We start from the raw sequence: 15,273 nt of genomic DNA on the forward strand, positions 1-15,273 counted from the left end.
TTAGAATCTTTCTGAGGGTTCCTAGTAGAACACAGAAAGCTGGATCAGAAGTAGAGCAGCTGGGACTTGAACCAGCTTTCAAATGGGATGCTGGCATTGCAAGCATGGCTCAATCTGCTTTGCCATCACTGGCCCAGCATACTTCTTTTAACAAATTTTGCATACGGAGCCTTCCTTTGGAAACTGTATGGGGTTTTATGTTCAAATGAATTTTCTGTGATTACTTTTTGAGTTTGCTTTGTTGTTGTCTGTAACAATGGTGATTTTTTCACCTCCTACATACCTTAAATTCCACGAGGTTTCAGGACTTTGAATGCTTCTCAGTACAGGATTGTTGATTGATCTTTTTTGCAAGATTCAATGTGTATAGATTTGGGAAAAGATGGTTTAGATTCTATGGTATGCCTATGGAAATTGACTATTAGAAGTTTTATAGACTTATGTATTTATTTAAAACTATAATAGCTCATTTATAAATGGAATCATTTATTAAATTAAATCAAATAAATATTATAGAAAAAATGGTATAGCTTCTGACTTTGAGCTCTGTAGTCCTAACCTAGCTGCATATCTATCCCATATCAGTATGAAATGCTAAAGCAATGCTACTGGCAGTGAAGAGACCAAGACAATTGCAAGAAAGGAGAAGAGTATAAACATTTTGCAAATGAACTAAAAGTAGGGAGTAAGCAGAACCATCTTCCTATGTTTTACTTTTCTGTATATAGCATTTTCTCTTTTTTCTTCCTGTGTGTTTCTGGATAATAAGTCTTTCTTAATCATTCTTTTATACATTTTTAGTTATTTGAAAGGCAGTGAGAAAGAGAGAGAGAAAGAGAAAATGCCTGCATTCACTGGTCCACTCCTTAATTCAGAATATGCCAGCCTTACACAGCAGACTCATAGAATGACAAATATTCTAAACAGCATTCTGGGCTCAGAGATGGCCCTTAAGGCATTCAGATCTGGATAAAAAGCCCATGAGAGTATTTCAGGCATGGAAAGGCAAGACACTGTGGCAAAAATGACTTACATGAATGAGATCCCAGTGGAAAGAACGGGCCATCAAAGAAGGAGGTACCTTTATCTGAAGGGAGGAGAGAACTTCCACTTTGCTTATGGCCCTGTCTGAATGATGTTGGAGTTTGTGGACTCAGGAGGCTTCCATAGCCTTTACAGCTCATGACAAGAGCTTCTGATGATCACTGATGTCATAAATAAGAGTGTCAGTTGTTAAATCAACAACAGGAGTCACTGTGCATTTGCTCCCCATGTAGGACCTCTGTCGTTAATGAGTTATACTATGAGAATTAACAGTAAAACTTGTCTTCAAACAGTACTTTATACTTTGTGTGTCTGTGGGTGCAAACTGTTGAAATCTTTACTTAGTATAGAGTTGATCTTCTGTATATAAAAATAATTAAAAATGAATCTTAATGAAGAATGAGATGGGAGAGGGAGGAGATAGGACAGTTTGGGGATGGGAGGGCAGGTATTCCAAAAGCTGTACCTATGAAATTTTTATTTATGAAATAAAAGCTTTAAAAAGAAGCAAAAAAAAAAAAAGCAGCAACATGAGAGAACAAAACAAAAAGAATATGCCAGCTTGCAAATTGCCCCCTTTCCTTCTATTGTAGCCTTTCTAATATTGTGAGGTTTTTTTTTTTTTAAGATTTTATTTATTTATTTGAGAGCGAGAGAGAGTTACAGAGTGAGAGGGAGAGACAGAGAGAAGGGTCTTCCATTTGTTGGTTAACTCTCCAAGTGGCTGCAATGGTCGGAGCTGTGCCAATCTGAAGTTAGGAGCTAGGAGCTTCTTCCGGGTCTCCCATGCAGGTGCAAGGGCCCAAGGACTTGGGCCATCTTCTGCTTTCCCAAGCCATAGCAGAGAGCTGGATTGGAAGAGGAGCAGCTGGGACTAGAACCAGTGCCCATATGGGATGCTGGTGCTTCAAGCAGGGGATTAACCCACTGTGCCACAGCACTGGCCCCTGTGAGTTGTTTCTAAATGCTCAACCAAGTGTTATCATGCAAAAGAAATTTGGAAAAAGCAGGTCATTGTCAGGCTGTGTCAATTTTATTAAATTTGACATTTATGAGTATATTGAGTTACTGAACTCATATTCTCAGGCAGAATTCCTTTACAGAGGATTTGCTATTTCCATTCCAATTATATTAAAGTATATGTTATATTGTAGTCTCCTTGAGCAAGGATATTGCTTTCCAGAAGAAATGGATACTACCTGGGCTAGATCTCAACTGAGAAAGATCTTGTTTGGCCTTAAATGTCTTTGAAACCCATTAAAAATATTTCAGGACACATTTCACAAAGTACTCACTGATTGGTCACGAGTCTGTTTTTTGTTTGTTGTATTTATTTGAGAGAGAGAGGAAGAGCAAGAGAGAGTGTCCCCATCCCTTGAATCACTCCCTCAAGGCCAACAAACAACAGGAGGCCAAAGTCCAGAAGATGCTCGCTAAATCCACATCTCCCAAGTGGGTGGCAGGAATGCAGTCACTTTTGTCATTGCCACTGCGTCCCTGGTCTGCATTATCAGGAGTCTGGAATTGGGGGCAGAGCTGGGACTTGAATGTAGGCAACCTGACATGGGACACGAGTGTCTTAACTGATGACCTAACTGTTAGGCCAATCACTCACACCCCAAGCCTGGACTTCCTGAGGTATCAGACTTGTGTTTATTGTGATGTTGAAACTTTTACATCTCTTATTCAAAGTCGTTACTGAGTGCTTAACTCCAAAAGGTATCTATAAGGGTTTTCGTGATCCTGATTTATTGAATATGCAGTGAGAGAGAGGGTGAGTGACACAGAGGTAGAGAGACAGGTAGGACACAGGTATCCCAGCAAAAATTCTTTACTGTAAGAATAAAGGTTATATTGACTTATAGAGACTATATTTCTAAATAAGTAAGATTAGATCTTTGTTTTATTTGGTATTAAGAAAAGGGAACCTTTAGTAGTTCTCATATTAAAGAAAACCTTTCTAAATAATTTTTCCCATCAGTTTTGCTTTGTGACTATTCTTTGTAGTTAATTCTTAGGAAATTACCATATTAGGATTATCAGTTTAGGCACATTATTTCCACATTCTCAATTATTAAGATGTAGAAAGGTGGTAACTTTTCTTTCTCATCAATGGTCATGTTTAGTAGAGAAAATCTGACAGTTGCTGCTAATGGGGGTCACAGAAAGCCCAGGAAACACAGCAGTGATATTGGAAAAGTCTTGGTGAAAATGTGTATATGTGCTTACCCAAGGTCTAGACTAGTATAATCAGATGTGGACAATGGGCCATAATGTAGTTATGGGAGACGGTTGTCATCATTACTGTTATTTATTGAGACTTTAGTGTGAATCTTTTCTAGTTGGTCACTTGATAGGGCTGTTTGTTTCCTAAGGCTGACACAAGTGTTTTTTTTTTTCCTCCTTCTTGCACTGTAAGTATAAATTATATATAGTTTTTCTTCTAATATTAAGATAGTGAATCATCTTCTGCTCTGCATTTAGAGATTTAATCTACCTTTCAGTGAACTCAACGTTTTGAGACGGCTTTTTATTATTAAATGTTAGCTTGATTTACATTTAATTCTTTGCTTGAAAGAATAGTTTTTACAATTGTTAGATAAAATTGCATTATTATTTAAATTGTATTTAAATACTGTTTAACTTGTACATTTAGGAAAATAAACATAAATGGAGAAAATTGGCCTCTTGGAAAAGTAGAAACCAATTCATTTGGGCATCTTCTTAGCTCAGTTTATGAAGTCATTTTTATATTTTCCTTAATAAAAGAAAGTGGGTCATATTTGTATATTTAACTCAGAAGTGTGTAGCTGGACTTCTAAGATACATACTTAAAATTTTTTGTAAATTTTGAAGGCAAAGCTATATGCTTCTCTTCTATGAAAATATCATTAGCTATATATAGCCTAATGAAGTTTTATAACATTCTTTTAAATAAATCAGGCTAGATAAGTAATTTTGTATTAATGCTGCCTATATATTTTGAACTAAAATTTTTGATATAGTTAGAGCCAGCCTAAAAACTCTAGGGCATTGTTGCTAATTGCTTAAACTTAGATACTTGAAAACATTTGACTTGAAATATTTCCACAAACCTGAATAGTACCTTTTAAATGCCACAGTGGATGAAAAAGGTGAGTAAAGAATATGAAATGTATGTTTTTTCTTTTTGGATAATAGAGTAATAAAAATAGAATTCTAGTAGAGCTTTTATAAGATACTTTATAAACAGCATAATATATACTATACATACAATAAATATTAGTATAAGGTAGAGATAAAATAAATATATTTGTAAGATGAATGTAGAATATTCCTTCAAAAGAGGATTGGGTTGGGTTTTCAGTAATTCAGATTTGGAAATAAAGAAAGGACAAAAAAAAAGGAAAAGAAAAAAGAAATCAAGTTTATGGAGTATGGGGATGTGGGATGGTTTATGACACTCTTCTTGTATCATTCATTCATACCTATTTTTTTTTTTTTAACAGGCAGAGTGGATAGTGAGAGAGAGAGACAGAGAGAAAGGTCTTCTTTTTGCCGTTGGTTCACCCTCCAATGGCCGCCATGGCTGGCGTGCTGCGGCAGGCGTGCTGTGGCCGGCGCACTGCGCTAATCTGAAGCCAGGAGCCAGGTGCTTCTCCTGGTCTCCCATGGGATGCAGGGCCCAAGCACTTGGGCCATCCTCCACTGCCTTCCTGGGCCACGGCAGAGAGCTGGCCTGGAAGAGGGGCAACCGGGACAGAATCCAGCGCCCCAACTAGGACTAGAACCCGGTGTGCCAGCGCCGCAAGGTGGAGGATTAGCCTAGTGAGCTGCGGCGCTGGCCATACCTATTTTTTTGAGTGTGTTTTATGTAACATACTACCCTTGAGTCTAAAAAAGTGATTAAGTTTGTGCTGTCAGAGGAGAGAACAAATAATAAACAAGTAAACAAAAAATATAAGACAATTTACATGATAGTAAATGCCTAGAAGGAAATGAATTAGGTTAATGTTATGAGAGTAAAGAGCTGAAAGCTTTAGGGAGGCCAAGTATGATGTTTAGGAGCAACTTACAAAGGATAGCCGCTTGATTTTGGAAAGAGAAGTAGCTAGCCATTTTGAGATCCAGATCACATTTTAAGGCAAATAAACAGCAAGAACAAAGGCTTAAAAGAAGGGTATTATGGTGTAGTGGGTTATGCAGCTAATTGGGATGCTCCCACATTCCATATTGGAGTGCCTGGGGTCCAGTCCCACCTGTGTTTTCCATCCAGCTTCCTGCTGATGGGCTTGGGAGGCAGCAGATGATGGCTCAAGTACTTAGGTTCTGTCGCTCCCCCTCTTCGTGGAGGAATGACACAGGACCCTGCGCTGTTCTTTCGTCTGCTCGGCCCTCCCCGGGTTTGCTGCTGGTTCTTCCCGGGTTGGCTACTATCCCTTCCACCTCCGTGGAAGGGCAGTTCCCCCTGGCCACATTCCCCACTTCCGCAGGGGAGCGGCACACCGCCAGCCGGCTCTTCGGGGGCTGCACAGGTGTTCCCCTTAGATGTTCCCCATAGATGTTCCTGGTGCATGCCGTCTCTCTCCTCCTTTATAGTCCTCCTCCGCCAATCCTAACTCGGCTGCCCACACGCCGAGTACGCTGCTCTCCTCCAATCAGGAGTAGGTCCTACAGTTTATTGGTTGAACTGGAGGCAGCTGCGTAGAAGCTGTTTTCTCCTCTCCCAGCGCCATATTGTGGGAGAGCAGATGCATAGAATAAGTCTTAATTCCAGTAACAATATAGTCCGAGTTGCTCCCCACAGTGGGAGAGCAGATGCATAGAATAAGTCTTAATTCCAGTAACAGTATAGTCCGAGTTGCTCCCCAGAGGTTCCTGCCGCTTATGTGGGAGATCTGGAAGGAGATCCTGTCTCCTGGCTATAGCAAGGCCCCGCCCTGACTATTACATGCATTTGGGGAGTAACCAGCAGATGGAACATTGATCAATATTTCTCTCTTTCTCTCTGTCTGTGTCTGTCTCTCTCTCTCATTCTCTCTTTGCCTCTCCACTTTTCAAATAAATAAAACTTTAAAATAAATAGCATTCTTTAAGAAGAGAAAAATATTTGCAAATCATTTAAACAAATTGACCTCCATAGTAGCTAAAACAAAGTAAGCAAGGAAGGAAGTAAAATTTGGAAATGTTAGTGAAATACTCAGTTTTCAGATCTTTGTAAGCTATGCTAAGAAATTTGTACCTGGGCCAGGCATTGTGGCTTACTGGGTAAAAGCACAACCTGTGATGCTAGCATCCCATGTGAGTACCAGCTGCTCCTCTATCCAATCCAGCTCGCTGCTTGATGCACTTGGCAATGTAGTGGAGGATGGCTTAGTTCCTTGGGCCCCTGCACTCATGTGGGAGACCCAGAAGCTGCTCCTGGGTTTAGTTTGGCCCAGCCCTGGCCTTTGCGGCATTTGGGGGGTGAACCAGCAGATGGAAGATTCAGTCTCTCTCTCTTTCTCTCTCCCTCTCTGTCTTTGTAACTCTGCCTTGCAAGTAAATATAAAAATAATAACAAATTTGTAGTTAATCTTGTAGGGTTTTTAATCTTGCAGAGTTTTTTAACAGAAGAGTGACTTGTATAACTTACGGTGGATTTTCTTTTGATACTAGAGTTAAAATTATGACAAATTATACTCAGCATGAAATGCACTATTTTAACAATTTTAAAGTATACATTCAGTGTCATTAAGTACATTAACATTGTTGTCACCTATCACCACCATCTCATTTCCAGAACTCTTGTCATTGTGTAAAATGGAAATGCTATACTCCTTAAACCATAACTCCTTGTTTCTCCCTATTCCCAGTCCCTGAAAAACACCATTCAACTTTCTGTCTCTATTAATTTGACTACCTTAGGTACTTCATGTAAGTTGACACACAGTATATATGTCTTTGGGTTGATGGCTTGTTTGACCTAGCATAACCGTCTTCAGAGTTTATTCAATGATGTAGCAGAATGATTACAAGGTGTCCAACGCGTAACAAATCTTCCCAGGCAGACAAATCAATTAATTCACGAGCTTTTATTGGGATTCCGCTCCCAGGCGAGGTTCTCCAGTCCCAACAGAGCAGGGGCTGGGGAAGTCATGCGTCAGAGATTGGGAGGGCTCCTTTTATAGATTCAGGGCATGGGGGTTAAAGGTTGAGGCGGGTCTGGTCCTCATTGGTTGACCTTTAGGCACCCGCGGAGACCTTGACAGGGACTTTTCTTCCCTGGAAGTACAGGTAGGAACTCTCCATTCTCGGAAGTATAGGCCTTCCCTCCTTGTGGATCCCAAAGCTACCATCCCGACCTTTTGATGATAGGAAAGGGGGCGATGATGAGTCTCTCTGGCTACTTCCTGCTGACTGGGGATGTCGTCTACAGGGGCCTGCTGGGGGTATCTTGGGGCTTCGCAGGGACAGGCACGTATGAATGGAGAAGCATCTGGTTGACTGCCTGGTTGCTGAAGGCCTTGGTTCATTCCATTATCACCTGCTGTAAACACTTAAACAGACACTGTTGTATACAAGTCAGGGTGAGAATAGCAACCAGTGATCCTAAGGGTGGCATTAACCAGGTAGTGAAAGGATTTCATAGAGAGGAAATGAGGGGGGTCTCTGGACCCTTGTGAGGATTGTTTGATGGACGTGATTTAAATCTGATCCCAGCCAACACTGGGAGAAAGGCCACTCACCTTTTGCAGGTAGAGGGGTTTGTCTGTAGAGAAATTCTGAATAATCATACAACATTAAGTAGAGGAGAGGACCATCAGTACACACAGGTTGGGAGTAGAGTCATTGATGTTAGAGTACAAAAGGGCTAGACAGGGTCTAGAACAAAGGACAGAGTCATTATTAGATAACCCAAGAAAGATACTATCTAAGCCACGAATAAGTTCTCTGATTGAGAGGCAAATAGAACCTGACAGAAGGGGCTTTGATAATAATCTGGTGGGCTTTAGGCCTTGTAAGTTAAGAGGCCCAGATCTGTCTGTCTCTTCACATGGGATACATCCTAAGGGAGGGGTGAACCTCCTTGGAGAAGGCACCCTGTTGACTTCCATTACCCAGCTGGCATAGGAGGAGAGCCGGCCAGGTAAAGGCAGGTGGCATCTCTAACAGGAAATTTACAGTTCTGCCTGCAATGTTGCTGACCCTATTTGGCTGTCTCCTCTCAGCAGTGGTGGTCACCTTGGAAGCTGGGCTGAGTGAAGAGCTTTTCAGCTTAGAGCCAGTAAGATCTGTGGCTCTGACCTGGGCGTCCTTCGACCCCAGAGTAGTTCCATTTCCAGTGACCCAGCTCTTGGCTGGCAGAGCTGCCAGGGCTCTTCACAAGCTGACTTCTGCCGAAGCCCAGGCTTACCACATTGCAAGCCACTGCAGTGGACTGGCCTGTTGGGTCTCCTTGAGGGCAGATCACTGTACAGACCTACATTTAATAGGCCTGCCACCTGTCTTTACATTTCTGATGCCTAGCTTTCTTCTCCTCCTGATTTTTGTTAAAGCAGACCAGAGGATGCAAGTCAAGGGGGTGCTCAAGTCCCATCTCTATCTTTGTGGCCCAAACTAGAAGTCTGTAGTCACAGGCATGTTCTGATAGTGGTTTTTCTGAGGTAGATAATGCCCATGAGGAAAGCTGTCTCCTCGCTTTAAAACTTTAATTTTAGCAGTTTAAATTTATGGGCAATCTTATCTATAAGCCAATTAAAATGAAAATTTTCCCATGTAGACATACAGTATGTATACACATATGACATAACATAATAGAATAGCAGATTCAATACTAGCTTTTTAAACTCTTTAACTGTTTTTTTAATTTACCAATTGATTTGAATTACTTTCTGCTCTTTGAGGGGCCAGTGTGGTATTGTGATGCAGTGGGTTAAGCTGCTGCCTATGATGCTGGCCTTCCATATAGGCACTAGTTCAAGTCCCAGCTGCTCTACTTCCAATCCAGCTCCCTGCTAATTCACTTGGGAAAGCAGCAGAGGATAGCCCAAGTGCTTGGGCCCCTGCCACCCATGGGGGAAACCCGAATGGAATTTTAGGTTCCTGGCTTCAGCCTTTCCCAGCCAGGTTCTTGTGGCCATCTGGAGAGCGAACCAGCATATGACAGATTTCTGTCTCTGTGTCTCACACTCTCACTCTCTGTAATTCTGCCTTTCAAATAAAGAAATCTTGCAAAAAAGAAAGGAAAAAGAAATGGACCAAGAGTAGTATAAGAGATATGAATTTGGGAATGAGTAGTATATGGATGAGGTCATTTAGATAGAGAAAGGACCTTAGAACAGAACCCTGGGGTACTCCAAACTGTAAGGTAGTAGAGAGGAGGAGGATGTATCAAAGAAGAGAGCAGTACATAGGAGGAAAACCAGAAAAGTGCTAAATGTTGTTGAGGAAAATCGGGGAAGGAAATGTTTTAAGAACTTTAAGGTACTTTTCAAAAGTATTTGTATATAACTTTCTATATTGGTATTTGTATATAACTTTCTATATTGCATTGTAACTCCTTGTGGATAGTTTTGTACATGTTTGTATTCCTTACAGTTAGTAGCTTAGAAGTTCCTGGCAGAAGGGGATGTTCAGACTTTATTTTCCCTGCAAGTACTGCTGGTCCCCCTGCAGTGATCATGCACCATTCTATGCTTTGGTAATATAAAGATAATTCATACATGTTTGGTGCAATTTCTAATGGAAGATAGATTTATAAATATATAATTATGACGGTTTTTTACAGAGTGATAGCATAAATAAGTACCACTAAGGAGGTGTAGGATATTAGTTCTCTGGATAGAAAACAGGTGTTTTGTAGTGACATTCACTTTTGAATTTAGCTTTGAAGGATTGATAGAGTAGGCAAGACAAAATATGAACTCTGGTCATTCCCACAGCCAACAGACAGCAGGAATAGAGGAAAAGAGGTATAAGTGAATAATGCATGATGTTTGGGAAAGCAGTTCCTGGATTGGTGTGCTAATAGGGTAAAGGATTAATGCAAAGTAGTTTGGTTTGGAAGCCTTACAAAGGTGTCTAGTCTCTTTTGTAGAATAAGGAAAGGTGGTTAAATCTTGTGTATGGTGATGATCAGATCTTCATTTTTATAAAGATGACTGATTAATAATTGGTAAAAGTAATAAGACTAATGGAAAAAATTGGATAGTTTGCTATTCTAATAATTGAAGTGATGATATTGAGTGCCTGAAGGACAATGGAACATAAGGTGTTAATGGTGGTAACTTACTTGGAAAAATAGATAGGAATGATTGGGGGCTTTCATTTGCTGCTTCATTATTAAAGTGTTGCGTGACTATTATAGCATATATTATTTTTATGCTACTGAACCAGAAAGATGAATTAAACATGTAGGCAGAAAATTATCTCTCTGTCTCTCTTATCCATTGAGGTTTCCGTGGCAATAGGTGGCCATTTTGAAAAATAAATGGCAGGAAGAGGTGCTTTAGTTCTCTTCAAAATATAACACCCAAGTATTTCTCTCTTCACAACTTTGTTCATATCCTTTATCTGGAGTGTCTTTTCCTACCTTGTTTGTTTTGACCTTTATTTAAGGACACACATACATACATATATGATCCAATCATACAGATGATATATGATTTAATCATATATGATTTTAATATATATGAATATATATTTAAGGACATATTTATATTTAAGGACATATATATATATATATATATATTGTTTATTTGAAAGACAGAATGACAGAGAGAGGGAGAGAGAAAGAGAGTGCAGAGATCTTCTATCTGCTGATTCACTCCCAAATGCCTGGAATAGGCCAGGTCAAAGCCAGGGACTAGGAATTCCACTGGGTCTTCCAGGTGGATGGCAGGCAAGTATTTGAACCATCATCTGCTGCTTCCCAGGCATGTTAGCAAGAAGCTAAATTGGAAGCACATAGTAACCAGGACTTACACCCAGCCCTCCGGTGGGCATTCTAAGCAGCAGCTTAACCTGCTGTATTCCAGTGCCTGCCCTTTAAGGCCCATGTTTATACTATAGGTCTGTTTTTAGAAGTATTCTCTCTTTAGTGGCTCAGAGTAATCTTTGCTTCTACAAACTATAATGGCAAACATAAACTTATATTCTGAATTTATCTATTGCTGCATAACTAATTACCCCCAAGTTTGCATTTAGCCAAGGCTGCCCATGTCAAGAGCTTTGGGTGGATTACTGATGTCGTAGGTAAGAGTGGTAATTGCTAAATAAACAGCAAGAATCACTATGCGCTAACTTCCCACGCAGGACCTCTGTCCCCAAAGAGTAGTACCATGAAACTTAATAGTAAAACTTGTTCTTAAGAATTACTTCTTTTTAGTATATTATAAGGAGGATATTATTGTGTCTCTTAAGTAATAGTTATATCTAAGAGCTCACAAAACATGTATCACCCTTGGATTCTTTTTCAAAGACAATTAAATTGCTAAAAGGAAAGAAGGGGGAGGAAAGAAGGGAAAAGAGGAAGGGGGGAACGAAATCACCTTCAAGAAGCAACAACATAGATCAGCCCTTGTATAGACTGTTGAGGAACACTTCTCTTAGCTTTCTTTACGCCATTCATTCTTTTTTTTTCTTTTTCTTTCTTGGATAAAACAGGAGAGGTAGCAGGAATGGGGGGGGGGAGAATGGGTAGGAGGGTGGGTATGGTAGGAAGAATTACTATGTACATAATGTTGATTTATGAGATACATACAAATTTTTAAAAATTTTAAAAACCAACATACATTTACTCTCTTACAGCTTCCATTTGTCAGAAGTCTGGGCTCAGCTTCTCTGGATCTTCTGCATAGATTTCCCAAGTCTTCAATAGAGATACTGGCTGAATCTCATTCTTCTTAAGAGCTTGGGGTCTTTTTCAGGCTCACATAATTCTGGAAAAATTCAGTTTTTTAGGAGTGTAGAACCGAAGTCCCCATATTCTTATCGTTACTTGGGGCTACTCTCACCTCCTATAGGGCCCCTATACTTCCTTGCCCCATAGCCTTCTCACAGGATGGTGGCTTACTTTTCAAGGCTGATAGGACCATCTCCCCAGCATACTAAGGCAGAGCTGTTACCCTTTGCCATATAAAGAAACCTAATTAAGGAATGATTATCTTGTTGTCTTTATCTTGCTTTATTTGGTAGAAGCAAGTACCAGATCCTTCCCAGATTGAACTCAAGGTGATGGGATCATATAAAGCTGTGATTCACTGGAGGTTATATTAGGTTATGCCTACTACCATACTTACAATAGAGTTCAAAACTGGCTAGGACTCCAGTGTACTCTCCCTTTTCCCTTCTAAAATGTAAGGAATGCTCATCTCTAGTGCTCAGCCTAGTTATTATAATACATATTAAAAGGCAGGTTAGAAAAATTTTAAAAGAGCAGAGTATTGGTTGTTTATTGTAGCAGGCAAGATGATTGTATCCCATATTGGCATATCTAGGATTGATTCCCAGCTCTTGCTCCTGACTCCAGCTTCCAGCAAAGTAAGCCCTGGGAGATGGCAGTGATAATTTAACTAATTGGATCCCTGCTACCCATGTGGGAGACTTGGATTGAGTTCCTGGCTCCTGGCCACGGCCTCTAGCCTGCACCATTGTTGGCATTTAGGGGAGTGAAGTAGTGGATGGGAGTTCTCTTCTCTCTCTCTCTCTCTCCTTCTCAAATCATTAAAAATAAAATTTAATAGAAAAGATCTTAAAGCAAAGAAGAAAGTATATTTTAAAAGAGCAGAGGATGCACTCAAAAGACTTATTCAAGTATAATATGGATGAATTGATGGATCCTTGATTTTTTTTTTTTTTTTTTGGACAGGCAGAGTGGATAGTGAGAGAGAGAGAGACAGAGAGAAAGGTCTTGCTTTTTGCCGTTGGTTCACCCTCCAATGGCCGCCGCGGCTGGCGCGCTGTGGCTGGCGCGCTGTGGCCACCAAGCTGATCTGAAGGCAGGAGCCAGGTGCTTCTCCTGGTCTCCCATGGGGTGCAGGGCCCAAGCACTTGGACCATCCTCCACTGCACTCCCTGGCCACAGCAGAGAGCTGGCCTGGAAGAGGGGCAACCAGGAAAGAATCCGGCACCCCGACCGGGGCTGGGATCCTTGATTTTTAAGGCATAGGCTGTGAAATAGAGAGCATACATTACATCAGGAAATATTGCAGAGAGAATATTGGTAATATTTGCTGATTGACTAGAGGACTGGAGGAAGGTGATAGAGAAGAGGGGAGAGACTAGAATAATTTTGAGGTTACTTGATTGGGAAATGAGAGTATGCTGTACTGTTGACTAATCAATGCAATAAATGTTTGAGTGCTGTGAGGCAATATGCTGATGTTAAATTCACGATGTGGTTTTAGGTCTCTGGAGGGAATCGTAGCACAAAGCAGTATTTCATATATACAGTATTGAAAGCCTTTGCTTTCTCTGTAGAATCCTAGGAAGTTATTCATTAGCAGGATTTTAAATTACACTGGGGATTGTTTTTATCAGTAATGCCTAAATGTTTAGTAGCATTTGAAAGAAGACCCTTATGGTGGCACTCTAGAATTGTAGACAAGATACTCCATTAGCCTCCAAAGTAGCTGGGGGATATTTTGGGGATAGTGAAGGTCTCACAGACTTATAGTTAAATTATAATAGTGTATCATGGAGAAATGGAGACATGGAGAAAATGACAGAAAAGCAAAAAAGCTTTTTATTTTCCATGATTTCCTATTTTCTTTTCTTTCAGTTATTGTGTATTATAAAACTTCAAAGAATAGAAAAATGTAAGGAGAAAGATGTAATTATCACTTGCTAACTTAGGAATGTGTACAGTTCTTCTAAAAAGGGCCAGATAGTACTTTAGGCATGGCAGGACATATGGTCCCTGTCACAACTGCTCAGTTCAATGTAGTACTGTGATTTGAAAACAGCCATCAACAATGGATTAAACAAATGGGCATGGTTGTGTTTCAGTAAATCTTTATTAAGAAAAACAGTTGGCCAGGGTTATCTACAGGCCATAATTCACTTGCCTCTGCTCGAGATCATTTGCAATTTGGTGTATTTTTCTTTCATATTTTCCCCAAACTCACATTTGCATGTAATATTCTCTAAGCTTCTGTTTCCACTGAATGCATACTGGGAACGTCTTTTGTTATCAGTTTAGAAGAATCTATGTTGTTATGCAGTTGTGTATTTTGGTTCTTTAAATCTTAAACTTTTGTAAGCAGTGTTGCAGTGTAACTCCATGTACACACGTATATCTTTTTGCGCTGGTGGGGACATGCTCATATGTCATATTACTAGATTAATTTTGTTTCAAGCCTATGTATATTTTTGACAAAAATGAGGGAGCTACCTTGTGAAGTAGGATAGGGTTCGTGCCATTGTTGATGACTGTGGAATCCAACTTTTGTCGCTGAGCATTTTGCTGTTGCAGTTTAGTCACTTTTGCAATATAAATTTTTTAAGAGTAATCCCAGCCCTACTCACACATCTTTCCAATGCCTTTCAAACAAAGGGGTTTAGAAAGGCTATTCATAATAAATGTGTTCTGGTAGCCTCCCATTTATATAAAATGAATGATTCTGTTGATGTTTATGGTAAGTAAATGTCATTATCAAAGCATTCATCAGAATGGGTTATTTGTTTATATACCCTGGACATTTTATTGACCAGTTAAGAACTGTGTGTTCATTATTAATGTCCCTATGAGTTGTTATATGGTAAGGTCTTAGGCAGCACCAAAGCTAACCATGTTTCAGTCTTTCCTCATATCACAGATATATTATTTAAAAAATTCTAAATCTTTACACAGGATAATTTTTACATTGTATATTTTTGTGAGGCTTTATTCAACATCACTCATGAAATTGATTTTATTATATATAACAGTTGATGCTTTTGATTTCTATATAATGTTTTATTACAGTAATATTCTACCATTTAAAAATCAGTTTTATTCTTAATGAGCATTTAGTATTTACTAGTGTTTGGCCTTTATAAATGATCACTATGCATTTTTTTAAGGTTTATGTATTTATTTGAAAGAGTTAGAGAGAGGGAGAGAAAGAGTGAAAGACATCTTCCATCTGGTTCTCTCCCCAGGTGGCTACAATGGCCAGGGTTAGGCCAGGATTAGGATAGGCCAAAGCCAGGAGACCAGAACTTCATCCAGGTCTCCCACATGGTGTCAGGGGCCCAAGTACTTGGGCATCTTCAGTTACTTTTCCC

The 15,273-nt window shown here is 39.8% G+C and overlaps 1 protein-coding gene and 1 long non-coding RNA gene across 7 annotated transcripts in view; both read left to right on the forward strand.

Annotated features, from left to right (window-relative positions):
• Positions 1–15,273, forward strand: part of LRBA (LPS responsive beige-like anchor protein) — a 747,733-nt gene that overhangs the window by 278,373 nt on the left and 454,087 nt on the right. The window lies entirely within an intron of this gene.
• LOC138843480 (uncharacterized) lies at positions 3,431–12,753 on the forward strand. Its single transcript, XR_011378227.1, has 2 exons — positions 3,431–5,349; positions 5,898–12,753. It is a non-coding gene; the product is annotated as an uncharacterized lncRNA (long non-coding RNA).

This window comes from Oryctolagus cuniculus, chromosome 8, assembly GCF_964237555.1.
Source record: "Oryctolagus cuniculus chromosome 8, mOryCun1.1, whole genome shotgun sequence".
Classification (NCBI taxonomy): domain Eukaryota; kingdom Metazoa; phylum Chordata; class Mammalia; order Lagomorpha; family Leporidae; genus Oryctolagus; species Oryctolagus cuniculus.